Source organism: Thamnophis sirtalis, unplaced genomic scaffold (genome assembly GCF_051295495.1).
Source record: "Thamnophis sirtalis isolate CommonGarterSnake01/CBP01778 unplaced genomic scaffold, rThaSir2_p1.2 scaffold_8, whole genome shotgun sequence".
In the NCBI taxonomy this organism is placed as follows: Eukaryota; Metazoa; Chordata; class Lepidosauria; order Squamata; family Natricidae; genus Thamnophis; species Thamnophis sirtalis.
The window spans coordinates 14531249-14545720 of record NW_028261388.1 but is presented as its reverse complement, the minus strand read 5'-3'; the positions used below and the strand labels follow the sequence as shown (position 1 = coordinate 14545720).

Below are 14472 nucleotides of genomic sequence, written 5' to 3'. Positions count from 1 at the left end.
CTGCAGAATGATTTCACGAATTTTACCCACCCTGTCTTGATACACATATACATCGTCTCTTTCTCACTGGAGCAGGGGTGTCAAACTCGATTGAGTTTGACACCCCTGCCTCCATCCTGGTGCTCCTTGACCTCTCGGCGGCTTTCGATACCATCGACCATGGTATCCTTCTGTGACGACTGCAGGAGGTGGGGGTGGGAGGCGCTGTTTTACAGTGGTTCTCCTCTTACCTCTCGGACAGGTCGCAGTCGGTGTTAGTCGGGGGAGATCAACCCCTAGGCCCCTAACGTATGGGGTGCCGCAGGGTTCGGTCCTGTTCCCCCTTCTTTTCAACATCTACATGAAACCGCTGGGTGAGATCATTCGACGGCACGGGATAAAATACCACCAGTATGCGGACGATACACAGTTGTATCTGTCCGCCCCGTGCCAACTCAACGAAGCGATGGATGTGATGAGCCAGGGTCTTGAGGCTGTTAAAGACTGGATGGGGGTCAACAAACTTGTGCTTAATCCAGAAAAGACCGAGTGGCTGCTGTGTTTCCCTCCCGCGAATTGGCCAAGTGTTCCATCTCTCAGGCTGGGGGGTCAAACTATACGCCCCTCAGACAGGGTTCGCAACTTGGGAGTCCTCCTGGACCCACAGCTGACCTTCGAACATCATTTGTCAGCTGTGACCAGGGGGGCATTTGCCCAGGTTCGCCTGGTGCACCAGTTGCGCCCCTACCTGAACAGGGAGGCCCTCACAACAGTCACTCGTGCCCTTGTGACCTCTAGGGTGGAATACTGCAATGTGCTCTACATGGGGCTGCCCTTGAAGAGCATTCGGCGACTTCAGCTGGTCCAGAATGCAGCCGCGCGAGCGATTGTGGGTCCACCCCGTTTCACCCACGTAACACCTATCCTCCGCGAGCTGCACTGGCTGCCTGTTGATCTCCGGGTGCGATTCAAGGTGCTACTTATCACCTACAAAGCCCTTCATGGTACTGGACCTGGGTACTTGAGAGACCGCCTACTGCCAATTACCTCCACCAGACCGATACGATCGCATAGATTAGGTCTCCTCCGAATTCCATCATCCAGCCAGTGTAGACTGGCAACTACTCGGAGGAGAGCCTTCTCGGTGGCTGCTCCGACCCTCTGGAACGAACTCCCCATGGAGATTCGTACCCTCACCACCCTCCAGTCCTTCCACGCCGCTTTAAAGATCTGGCTGTCCCGGCTGGCCTGGGGTTAAGATTCTAACCCCACTCCAATTATGTGACTGTTGTGTTTTTTAATATGTTGTATTGCTTGTATGTTGGAAATTGTTTGTCCTTCCCCCCCCCCTTTTTGAACTGTGAGCCGCCCTGAGTCCCCCCAGGGAAAAGGGCAGCATACAAATAAAGGGAAATGAAATGAAATGAAATTGAGGGCTGCATCAGGGTTGTGTTTGACCTCGGGGTGGTGGTGGAGGGGCCAGCTCAACATCACTCCTGTGAGGGGCACCTGTGGTGGCTCAAGCACTCTGCCAGCGAAAACAGGCTCTCAAGCCCCGTTTTCGGCTGCAACGGCCTCCTGCAGCCCTCTGCCAGTGAAAATGGAGCTAGGGAAGGCCATGTGCAGCCTTCCCTAGCTCCATTTTCACTGGCAGAGGCAAAGGACAGACCGGTCCTTTGCTGGTCCCAGGTTGGTCCCACATGCCAGATCTAAGCACCCCGTGGGCTGGAATTGGCCCGCAAGACTTGCGTTTGACACCCCTGCACTAGAGTTTAAAGGAGATGACCTCACCAGAATTATGCAAGATTTATTGCAATATTGCTGACAAGGGGTAGCTTCTGTCCCATCTGTTGTGTTAGTTGCATTATGGCATTTTGTGAGTTGGTTATTTATACATCCATTTGTTGTTGATGTTGCAGCAGCACTGCAGTAAGGAATTTAGTGGTGTGCCGTGAGGATCCAAGGCAATGGTGAGTTCCAGATCCTGTTCCAACCGATACGGTTGGAACGGGCCTGGCGGTGTCCACATGGACACATGCAGTGCATTTGCATGCATCTTAGCGCTACCACGAGCTGCCGTGACGCTCCAGCTGCTCAGTGGAGCATCGAGCAGGTACTGTATGTGCTGTGCGCACATGCAGAAGTGCCAAAGACTTAAAACACTGGTAAGGAGCTTGGGCGGGCAGGTGGGCCCTCCGGAACGATATCCGGTGCTCCGGGCAGGCTCCGGTTTGCCCATACAGGGGCGTACCGCCTGCAACCCACCATTGATCCAAGGCCATTTCCTGTGACAAACATGAAAGCTTCAGCCTTTCTTAAAACATAATGCTAGATTGAAAAAGAAGATTGATAGATTGATGATAGCCCCATTAGACAGACCAGACCAAGAAATCAACTCCATGGAAAAGCTAAAATTTTAATTTTATTGAGATGATCTATGATGATAGAATTTTATCTGATTGTACTGTATGTCCTCTGCTTTCCTATACTTCAGTGAATTAGGGAGGCATTTATCTGAGTTACTTATGAATACTAGCTGCCTATTGCACACTTAGAATATTTTTATCCCTCATTGCCCTAATAATTAATCTTCCATATCTCCATCAAGGCTTTTCTTCCTTACTGTCTACACACTGTCTCCTTAATTGTTCATTTCATTTGAAAGAAAAGAGGCGTAAAACCTTTTTCCACACCAAGTGTCAAGAAGAGGGTCTATTTCCAAGCACTCTGCAGGCCTCCCAAACCCTCTACATGCCCCTTTTTGTGAAAAATGGGGCATTCAGAGAGTTTGGGAGGCCTGTAGAATGCTCCTGGAGGCTGGGGCGGGCAAAAAGAAGCAAAAAACTGGCCCATTTTTCATGAAAATGACCCTTTTTTGCAAACAACAACAACGGGGCATGGAGAGAGTTTGGAAGACTTGCAGAGTGGAACGTCTGGAGGGCAGGAAGGGGGCAATTGCTCCTAGCAATTCAGAGTATATGCTTAACAGATAATTTCCTTACTCTGGCAAGTTTCTGTAGCTAAATAATAAAAAAATGAACAGAGGTAACTCCACGTCTTGTTCTTCTGTCAATAGGCACTGTTGGAGAAAGGAAGAGCATGCCACCAAACTTAGGGAAGGAGAATAGCTGGGCAAAATGGACACAATTGGATCTAGGATGACATTATCTTCAGACACCAAAGGGAGAATGATATCCCAGGACCTCAAATGGATCTCTGTATTCTGAAATGAGTCCCCCCTCAAACCTTGGACAGGACCTAGAACATCTGTGCATTGACAAAATTTCCATCTGCCAATTGCAAAGGGCCATACTGCTTGCTTCCACATATCTTCTCTCTCTATATATAAAAGTCAAATACTACTCACTCATCATGAAATCTCCAGAACTGTAAAGCCTACCTACTTGAAATTCGGCACATCCGTTGGCTTCTAGGTGCTCACTAAGAAAGGATTTTTCGAAATGACCATCGGATCATCAGTATTTCTTATACAGTATTATATGAACATGCGTCGATGCTAAGGAGTTAGATGTTCTACTCCCCCTCCCCACCTGAAATGAACTCTGTTCCAACTGCCAGTTGCCTTATATGGGTGTGGCCAGCGCATGACTCATCTAGCCCGTGGGCTGGCCCGATCACATGGTTTTGTAGCAAAGCACAGGTATCCAACTAGTATACTATATCGATAATTTATAGTGTCCCAAATTCTTGGGAGGAACTCAAGATGCATGAAGGCCAACACCAGTTAAAGAACTGGCAGTTGTGATTTCATGCTGTTGGGTATAATGATAATAATTATAATTATAAAAGGGCATGTGAGGATCAATCCATTGTGTCTCAAACCACTGATACATTTATAGACATTTACTGAAGGGAATATACTTTTTACTCATTTCTGCTCCTTGTCCTAATTTTCTTTTCCTTCTTCCTAAACTACTTTTTAGAAAGTAGGATAGTATATTGTCATTCTTTCTTTCTAGAACGCTTTCAGTAGGTAGACAAAGGATTGTAGAAACCTTAGTTACGGATGTCATGCCACCTACATCTGCTGAGTTGGGGACTTTAAAAATATTTTTTTTAAAGTTTTTTTTTTCAAAGTTAAGATTATGTTGCATGTGGAGTAAAAGGACAGATGAGAAAAATCTGTGGTGAAAGGTCCTCCTTTTTTGTATGTCTATCCTGTGATCCCAAGCACATATGAAAACACATGTCAGTTGTATTGTGACAGTACAACAACACCACTTCTTCTCAAAAGACTCTGATCATGCAGATACCACTGCCTGATATATATGTCTTACTGCCTGTATTCCATCATTAAAGACTGTCAGCCTTGAAAGATAGTCCAAAGAAGAGCAAATAGTAACTTTATCTTTATTGGTTACTATGTTTTTCAGAGTATAAGATGCACTGGAGTATAAGATGCCCTAAGATTTCGAAGAGGCAAAAAAGAAAAAAAGGCTTTGCACTCTGCAGACCTCCCAAAAACGGCCCATTTTTCATGAAAATGGGCCCATTTGTTTTTAAAAAAGGGCATGGATAACCTTTAGGAGGCTTGTAGAGTGCTCCTGGGGGGTGCCCCCACCAAAACCAGCAAAAAATGGCCTGTTTTTTGCAAAAATTGGCCCATTTTTTGTCAAAAAAGGGCATGAATAGCCTTTAGGAAGCTTGTAGAGAGCTCCTTAGGGCTGGGGAGGGCAGAATTGAGCAAAAATTGGCCCATTTTTTTGCTCATTTCTGCCCGCCCCAGCCCCCAGGAGAATTCTGAAAGCTTCCTATAGGCTAGGCATGACCATTTTGTATTCAGTGTATAAGACACACCCAGATTTTTAACTTCTTTTTTGAGGGAAAAGGGTGCGTCTTATACTCTGAAAAGTATGGTATATTCACAGAATCTTGCAAGTCTGAAAGCATAGGTAGTCCTTGACTTACAACTACAATTGAGCCCAAAATTTCTGTTTCTAAGTGAAACATTGGTTAAGTGAATTTTGCCCCATTTTATGACTTTTCCTGCCATAGTTGTTAAGTCAATCACTGCAAGTGTTAAATTAGTAAAACGATTGTTAAGTGAATTTGGCTTTCCCATTGACTTTGTTGTCAGAAGGTCACAAAAGGTGATCACATGACCATGGGATACTGCAACATTTATAAATATGAATCAATTGCCAAGCATCTGAATTTTGATCATATGACCACAAAAGATAAAGGTAAAGGTCCCCCCCCCATATGCGTACTAGTCGTTTCTGGCTCTAACGGGTAGTGCTCATCTCTGTTTCTAAGGCAAAAAGCCAACGCTGTCTGAAGGTGTCATGTGACTAAATGCAGAGGACACACAGAATACTGTTACATTCCCATGAAAGGTGGTTCCTATTTTTCTACTTGCATGTTTTACATGCTTTCGAACTGCTAGGTTGGCAGAAGTTGGGACAAGCAACTCACTCCGTTACGCGGCACTAGGGATTTGAACTACTGAACTGCTGACCTTCTGATCGACAAGCTCAGTGTCTTAGCCACTGAGCCACCGAGTCCCTCATATGACCCTAGGGCAGTGATGGGATTCAATTTTTTTTACTACCGGTTCTGTGGGCATGGCTTGGTGGGCATGGCTTGGTGGCCATGGCAAGGGAAGGATACTGTAAAATCTCCATTCCCACTCCACTTCAGGGGAAGGATACTGTAAAGTCCCCATTTCCTCCTGATCAGCTGGCTCATAAGTCACTTTTTTAGTGATGTTGTAACTTTGAACTCTTGTAATGTGAATATTACCTCTACAACTCTTCCCCTTCACCATTATAATCCAAGACTTTTCTTTGTTGTTTGCCACAGCCACATTCCTTCTGCAGGCTCTGTTGCCTCTTATCTGACCATTTCCAACCTGTGGTTTTTCCTCTTGTCTCCCAAGGCCATTCTCACACATTATTTCAAAGACAACAGAGGAAGAATACTGATAAACCATGCAGATGATTATCAGAATATGGGCAGGTAGATGCCTGCATTATTTTACTGATGTACAGTAGATCACTTGGGCTAATCAACTGGTCTTGAGTATACACTACAGTGGAAAGTGGGATATATAATAAATTAATAAATGGACAAATTCTGAGCAAAAACTACAGGCTGGATGATATTAGGAAAGTAAGTATTTCTTAAGCTATTCTGCATGAACAGGGTTTTTTTTTATGAGTAGGAAAAAAAGTTATTTTTTTCCTTGCAATTTTATTTCAAAAGCCATCTCTACTAGGCTTCCTAGGTGGATGGCTGTCTGATTGTAATATAAATCACATTATCAAATAATTCAGTAGTGCTGGTATGGGTTTCGCCTTCAAATAAATCTACATGACTGTTTTATATATTGCAAGAACATGTTACTTTATCTTAAAAAGGCTCCTCGTGGCAGTTTCTGGCAATTGCTTCAGAAATTCTTTATAGAATGAAAAAGAAGATCAGATTCCTTTGAAGCAGGAGGAGAACATTCTGCCTTACTCTGAAACCCTACCCACACATTTCAATATTTTCAGAAAACAATAGAAACAGAAGCTCAGTTCCTAAATTATGAAAGGATGAAGTAGAAGACTTTTGTTTGAATCACAAAAAAGCCACCACCAGTTACAGAAGACAAGGCTATACAGACCTAAGGAATCTGATTGTATGTCCGATGTGTCATCTTCAGCTATGCTGGCATCCTGCCATAAATACTTAGAGGAAGAGGGGAGGAAAGGAAGTACGTAGACAACTGGCATGTAGAGGGTAGAGATGAGCAATCAGGGGGTAGAGTGATGGCCTGATGGAGGTCAGTTGTTGAAAAACTGGCCAATTCCAGCCTTCAAGGCTGCTGAGTCTTGAAAAGGAATGTGAATTGCAACAAACCATGCCAAACATTTAAGTGGTTCCCAAAACACCTACATGGAACCCCATTGGATGAAGACAGACTGATCAAGGGGGGGAGGGCCAGGGAAGCTGTAGCATTTTGTGTGGGAACTTTAGTTCTATCCTTGCCATGTTTGTGACTACTATTCCTTAGTAAAAGAACTTATCACTTCAAGCAAATGGAATCGAGGGTCTTTCTTTTCTAGGGAGCTAGCTGGGGCAAGCCTGACATTACATATAAGATTATTCCTAACTTTTGGATGAAGGACCTTTCTAATGGAATTGATGAGTTACAAATGTTTCCAAGCAATTTAATGCCACAAACTTTGAATAGATTTAACTAGACTTTATTTTGTTTTAATTGTATGCCGCATCAACTTTACTGCTATTCATTAAATCTGAAAAGATGCTGATTTTTTTTGGACATTGTCTGGGCCATCAGCAGGTCTCTTTCAAAATTTTATATCTTCCCCATTCTGATGAGGTAACACGCCAATAAGCCAAACTGATGAGTAAAAAAGCCAATTTTTCAAGGAATGTAAAATACTTTGGTTGTAAAGTTTTAATGATTTCAAAGGAAATTGCTCCCAAATTGCAAAACACAAGTCAAAAGTTTGATGTTTGGTTATTACTATCTCATTTAAGGTTCTCCCCTATAAGTGTGTCAGCATTATTCACTCAGTCTGGCATGCATTGCTATTAGATGCATGAAATTTGGTTGTAAATGCCCACATTGGTTAGAAAATGAATTTTTATTATCATTGCACTTGTGAATAATCACTAACTGAGGTTGCCACTAAACCATCATTACTCTCACTCTGGCATGCTAACATGCAAAAATATTGGTTGTAAATGCACACATCAGTTGGTGTTGTGGCCCAGCAGGAGCCGTTGGAGCTGCCACCAGAGTCCGACAGTGAGGGGCCCTATGAGTCGGCTCTGGATATTGTGGAGGACCCTGGACAGGGTTCCAACTCCAAGCAGGGCACAGAGAGGCTGGTTGGCCACCAGGAGCCACCTGAGTCTTGGACCAGTGGGGAGGAGACAAGGGAGAGTGAGCCGGAAGCCAGTAGTGAGTTGTTCCTGGATGCACACCATCGAAGAGCTAATAGGCGTCAGGAACAATTACGCAATTACAGGAGGTAATTGCACTCAGCTGGTGGTCATTAGGCTCCTTTCCAGACTATAAAAAGCTACTTGTGCACATGCCCCTCTTTGCAGAAGTCAACACAGAATTGAATGTTGGAGAACTTTGTATGAGTTTGGCAGGCTGGATTGCTGTCAAGCCTTATCTGTGTTTATTGCTGCCAAGCTTGTCTGTGCTGGGTTGCTGCCAAGGACCTGTTTGTCTGTTAATTAAATGCCGTAATTTATCTCTGGCTTGGAGTGTGCTTTGGTATGGAACGAGGGGGATCAGAACAGGTTGGTAAATTATTTTTTAATTACTGTTATATACTGTTATATACTGTTATATTGGTGAGTAGTAGCTAAGGGGGTAGTTACTAAACAAGGAGTAGATATACATATCCCAATGCCTATTTTCTTCTGTTATTGCCCAACCTGCAACAGTGACCTTCCTAGGTTATTGGCAAGCTTAGAGAATGGTTGTATGGATGATAGCATGGAAGACTGGGAATTAACTACATTTAATTAATTATTTACTACATTTCTTAATGCATTAATTAACTTGATGAATAGGAATATTAAATATAAATTAATACATAATTTTTGGTTGGTGGAGTATGCTGGTAATCCCATGTTTACGTAATCCACCAATCTAATTGAAATGAATCCTCCCAGTATTTTACAACAGATGTCAATGGAAATGCTCAGCCATCTGGGTCATAGTTGTCCCAAAGGTGCTTTTTCAAGAGGCAACTGGACTTTCTTTGTCCAGTTTCATTTCTCATCCAAGAAGCTTCTTCAGCTCTGGCTGGATGGTGGGGAATGGTCTATACTTCTTGCAAACAGTTGGTCATTTGTATTCTTTTAGAGAGTCCAGGTGGCCTCAATGACTCTCTAAAAGGATGCAAATGACCATTTGTCTGCAAGGAGTATAATTCTTTCCATTCCCCACAAGTCAGCCTGAGCTGCAGAAGCTTCTTGGGTGAGAAGTGAAATGTCTTCAAAAGAATCCCAAGAAAGTCCAGTTGCCTCTTGAAAAAAGCACCTTTGGAATTTCACAACAGAGTTCTCCAAACGTTCTGGAGACCTGCTGGAGGGGGATAGGGTATGATTCCGTGTGAGTGGTGGGTAAGTGTGCATGTGCAGCTGCATTTGCACAAAAGGCAGACATGTGTACCCACTGCTTGTGCAAATGGAGCATGCATGTCTACCCTTTGCTCGTGCAAGTAGGGATATGTGCCCCACACTCACCCGCTATTTCTGTGGCCTGGTTCCCAAAGGCTCAAGGCCCGGTAGTGGGCTACAGCCCTGGGATTTGGGACCCCTGGTTTACAAGGACGATGAAGCAGACACTGGTGGGGATGAGCAGCCAAGACCCAAAAGTTTTCTAATTCCTGACGACGAAGGAAAGAATTATTATTTTTAAGTTTGCAAGGAAACTATACCGATATTCATTTGGGATGCAGATGAAGTGCTCTGTAAAATTGGATTCTTCATCCAGTGGCTCCTGATCTCATGGGGGGAAATTTATTTGTGACAAATACTTCACATCGCCACTGTCCATCAATAGACAGAAATAAAATTATTCTCCTGAATTATCTTTGAGACTACAGAGCTATGTTTCCACTTGCATTGGTGGAGTGGAACAGGTGACTGTTCTGACCCTCCTCTGTCCGGTGATTAACGCCGACACACGCTTACTGTTAGCCACACTTTATTCACAGTAATTATTCACAGGCAAGACGTTGGCAGCAACCCAGACTCCCACAGATAAGAGATACAATACACATAAGAGCTTCCCCAGCTTGGTATGAGTGTCCTGCAAAAGGTCTCCTCCCAAAGTCTCTTCTTATATACTCTCTTAGGAGGAGCCAAGCCACAACCACCTGGGCTTGATTATCTCTTATGAGTCTGTCTCCATAACTGCTGCCTCCGTTTCTCTGCCTTTCTTTGCATGGCGTCAGGGACAAACTCCCTTTGATCTTCACCACTGCTCCAGTGCCTGACGTCAGGGACAAACTCCCTTTGATCTTCACCACTGCTCCATGCCTCAGGCGCCTCCTGGTGGCCAACCAGCCTCTCTGGTCCCTGCTTAGAGTCTGAATCCTGCCCAGAGTCCTCCACATCTTCCAGAGCTGACTCATAGGGTCCCTCGCTATCGGAGTCCATCGGCAGCTCCAACGGCTCCTGCTGGGCCACAACAGGTGACTATATTTCTTCTTCCTTTTAACTGTTCTTGTATGCTGCTGCAAGATTATTTTAGGACTGTGATGGTGAACCTATGACCCGTGTGCCAGAAGTGGCACACAGAGCCATCTCTCCGGGCACGCCAGTCATCGCCCGTTGCTCTTCCAGGCTCTGGTGCAGACATGACTGCCAGCCAACTGGTCTTCGTGCATGCATGTTTGCCAGAAACAGGAAGACCAGGTGACTGGTGCACATGCGCACTGGAAACCAGAAGCTCAGCTTCCTGGCATGCACATGCACACCAGGGAACTGCTCTTCAGGTTTCTGGTGCTCACACCCCTGCATGCTCCCATTTTGGCACTTGATGCTAAAAAGGTTGGCCAACACTGCTTAAGGATTATGCTACCTGTTGAACTACCTTCTCCATTCACAAGTAAGCAGAGAACCTTCTCTGAGCCTTGTGATTGCATCAGTGTCTGCAGGTTCACCTATTTTATCATCCCTTCCAGATATATCAGAAAGGAAATGGTGGCAAGATGAATGAATCCAAATTTGTTGTATTTGTATAACAACAACATCTTGCAAGTCTGAATGTACAAACTTCCCACTGCCACTTTTAACTCCTTGGGCCATTGGAGTCATTCCTAAATTTCTTTTTCTGATTATAAAGTCATCAAGGGATCCTCCTTCTCTTGTTTGATTGCTTCTTAGGCAACATCTCTCCTTCTCATCCCTCCAGGTCTTCCACACTTACTTGTAGGTTCTTATTTGCTGGTGTTATTCCTGCTGCGAACACCTGGGAATTCCAATTCTGATCTTTTTATTTCCATCCCAGCTGTTTTTTCCTCTCTGATGCTTGAATATACATGGGTGTTTTTGGTTTGCTGTGAACTTTGCATGGTGTTGGAAAGGGCATCTGGCCAGTAAATGCTCAGCTGTGTCCAGTCACCCCCAACTCTACTTCAATTTAAGGGATTACAGCAGAGATGGGTTCCTACCTGTTTGGAGCACTTTGGACGAGTAGGTAGTTATCTCGGGTCGATACGCACCTGAACCGGTTCTATGCTCAATGCTGCTATCTTGATTTTCTGTTCTGCACATGTGCAGAACAATCTTCATTGGAAAAATGCAATTTTATTTCCTTTTCTAATGTTGTGCGCATGAGCAGACCTTTTAAAGTGCAAATGCGTGCGCACAAGTGAAGCTAGCGCGCATACACATTTTTTTTGCGCACCGAACTGGTAGTAATGCCAGCAGGAACCCACCCCTGGATTAAGGGTATAAAAAGGAAATTATTTTGATGTCAAAAGCTGACTTTACATACTTAATTAATACCATATCTTTGGTATTTTAAATGGTTATTTTTGGCATTTTAAATTGTTATTTTTTTTCTATAACATTTTAAGGATCCCCCTTGAAATGGGAAGTAAAATAAAACAATGTATTGACGAATCTGTATATGTATAGATAAACAAGCATCATAGCTTAATGTTGCTGCTTGGTAATTCAGAGCTGTTGTTTTTTTAAAAAAACAGTTGACTAGGTGGGCTGTTTTTAAATTCCTTTTCTTACTAAGAACAATTGAACAAAGAATGCATCTGAAATGTCTGCAGGATTTGGGCTTTTCATAGGTTTGACAGACACATATGGCCTTTTTTCTACTTCGGTTTTTAATTCCAGGAGCCGGGGGTGATTGGCAGTTTCAAATAAACACCATTAATAAACCATTAATGTGTAACTAAAAGCCCAGGTTTTTTTCTAAGGAATACTTGCCAACTGCTTACCACAGAAAATCTCTCAGGAATATTTGTCATTCTCAGAGTTACAATGGAGCAGAAGCTGTTTGCGATGGCTTGAGCTGAAATCATAAGGAAAACAAAACTACGTAGCCCTACAGCAAGCAATATTTGGCAATTAGTGAAAGCTGGCATTTGTTTACGTTCACTGAAATGCTGAAAAATAAAAGCGTTCCTGTTCCCTAATGATTTGCCTGGTGAAAAGTAACAATGGAAACATTTGTAAATGCTAACAAGGCAGGGAAGAGGGAAAAGACATAGGATGAAAAGAAAGAAGAGGAATTTCATGCATATTTTACCTCTTGACACACAGCCTCAAGGTATCAGATTAAGCCTGAAGTATCATTCATCTAATTACCTCAGAGAAGTCAAACAGAGTTTGGGGTAGAATTGACCCCAGTTGTGCAATGAAGGTCTGGAAAAAGAGAGATAAGGACTCTCAGAGCTGAAATACCTGCCTGGTTCTCTATTTGTAGAGGACATGAGTTGCTAGATAGAACTTTCTTCTGCTCGGCAATAAGAACTGAGAATCTGAATCTGAATTCAAAGACCACTTTTGCTGCCAACCGTGACTTCCTTTTGCTTGACAAACCTCAAGAAGATGTTCTTTTCCAGTGAGAAAGCCCCAAGCAGTCTCTCCCTTGGCTCAAAGGTCAATCTTCACTGATTTAAGAGTCCTGCTGGTGCAGTGGTTAGAAAGCGGGATTGCTGGCTAATTCTGCCCACCACTAATTCTGATGGGCTCAAGGTTGACTCAGCCTTCCATCTTTCCAAGGGTGGTAAAATGAAGACCCAGATTGTTGAGCACATTTTGCAAATAGTGCTTCTACATTTTAAACTCCCCAGAGAGTGCTATAAAGCACTACAGGCAGTGGTGGGTTCCCACCACTTTGGTCAAACCGGTAGTGGTTTGGCGGCCTGGGTTGCTGGAACCAGCAATGACCCAGGCTTGCCACGCTCCTGAACTTGTTCTCTGAGTGGTACCACACGTGCCGCCATCTTGTTTTCCAGTTCTGCACATGCACAGAACAATTTTAATAGCACTGGCGCATTCATGCGCAGCACACACACAAGCGAACTGGCAGTAGTGCCTGCCGGAACCCACCAGGCAGTATGTACCATAAGTCTAAGTGCTATTGCTATTGTCAATTACCTTTATGACTTCTTCAGATATTGAATCGTTAAGAACAGATCAGGAGTTTGGGCTCTTTTCTCTGTTTCATGTTTATTGAATGGGAAGCAAAAAAACCAACAAGAATCATGCATCCATGTTTGGATGGAGGTGCTCAAAGTGATGGTTGCCCATGACAGTGATGTTGGCCAAAGAATTCTGAGAGCTGCAATCCCCAAACATCTGGAAAGTACAAGAAGGGTAGCTTATTCTTTGTGATTGCTTGCCAAATAGGATAACTCGCCGTAGCCAACTTGCTGTGGCCAACTCGCCAGAGCCAACTGACCATGGGACAATTCACTGTGATACAATTTAACAATTCAATTTAATTATTTAAAATAAATCAACCATTATTTTAGTATTTGTCATTCACATTTCATTCTATCCCTCCTTTTGCATCCTTTCTTTAATACCAATAGCAATAGCACTGAGACTTGTATACTGTTTCACAGCCCTCTCTAAGCAGTTTTTACAGAATCAGCCTATTGACCCCACACAATCTGGATCCTCATTTTACTGACCTCAGAAGGATGGAAGGCCGAGTCAACCCTGAGCCAGTGAGATTTGAACTGTCAAACCTCTGGCAGCCAGCAGTCAGCAGAAGTAACTTGCAGCACTGCATTCTAACCACTGTGCCTCCCTGGCTCTTGATACTATTCCACCATTTCTTTGATATTAGTATAAGCCTTTTCATACAGTGAATTGTCCCATGGCAAATTGGCTGTGGTGAGTTGGCTATGGTGAGTTGGCTGTGGTGAATTGTCATAGACCCAATTGCTTGTGCAGGGGTATTTTGAGCCTGAGTTCATGTTCAGTTGTTCCTTATCCCTGACTGCAGATATTTGCAGGTGAAAATTGTTAAATACTATGCCATTGGCTGATTTGGGGGGAAGGGAACCGTGATCCGACAAATGCGCACCCAACAACAGCACAGCGACAAAATTGCAGCGATAAAACCGCGACGTCGACAGCGCGCCCACAAAGACGTGCCGACAAAAGAGCACCGACAGAAGCGTGATTACGGTTAAGGTAAGGGTTAGGGTTAGGGTTAGGGTTAGGGTTAGGGTTAGGGTTAGGGTTAGGGTTAGGGTAAGGGTAAGGGTAAGGGTAAGGTTTAGGTTTAGGTTTAGGTTTAGATTTAAGGTTAGGGTTAGGGTTAGGGTTAGGGTTAGGGTTAGGGTTAGGGTCACATTTAGGGTTAGGGTTAGGGTTAGGGTTAGGTTCAGGGTTAAGTTCAGGGTTAGGTTTAGGGTTAGGTTTAGGGTAAGGTTTAGGGTTAGGTTTAGGGTTAGGTTTAGGGTTAGGTTTAGAGTGCGCTTCTGTCGGCGCGCTGTTGTCGGCGCGCTTCTG

General features: G+C 43.9%; 1 protein-coding gene across 1 annotated transcript in view; it reads right to left on the bottom strand.

The window, feature by feature from the left end:
- Positions 1–14472, bottom strand: part of CNTN5 (contactin 5) — a 624505-nt gene that overhangs the window by 159242 nt on the left and 450791 nt on the right. The gene's annotated exons all lie outside the window — the stretch shown is intronic.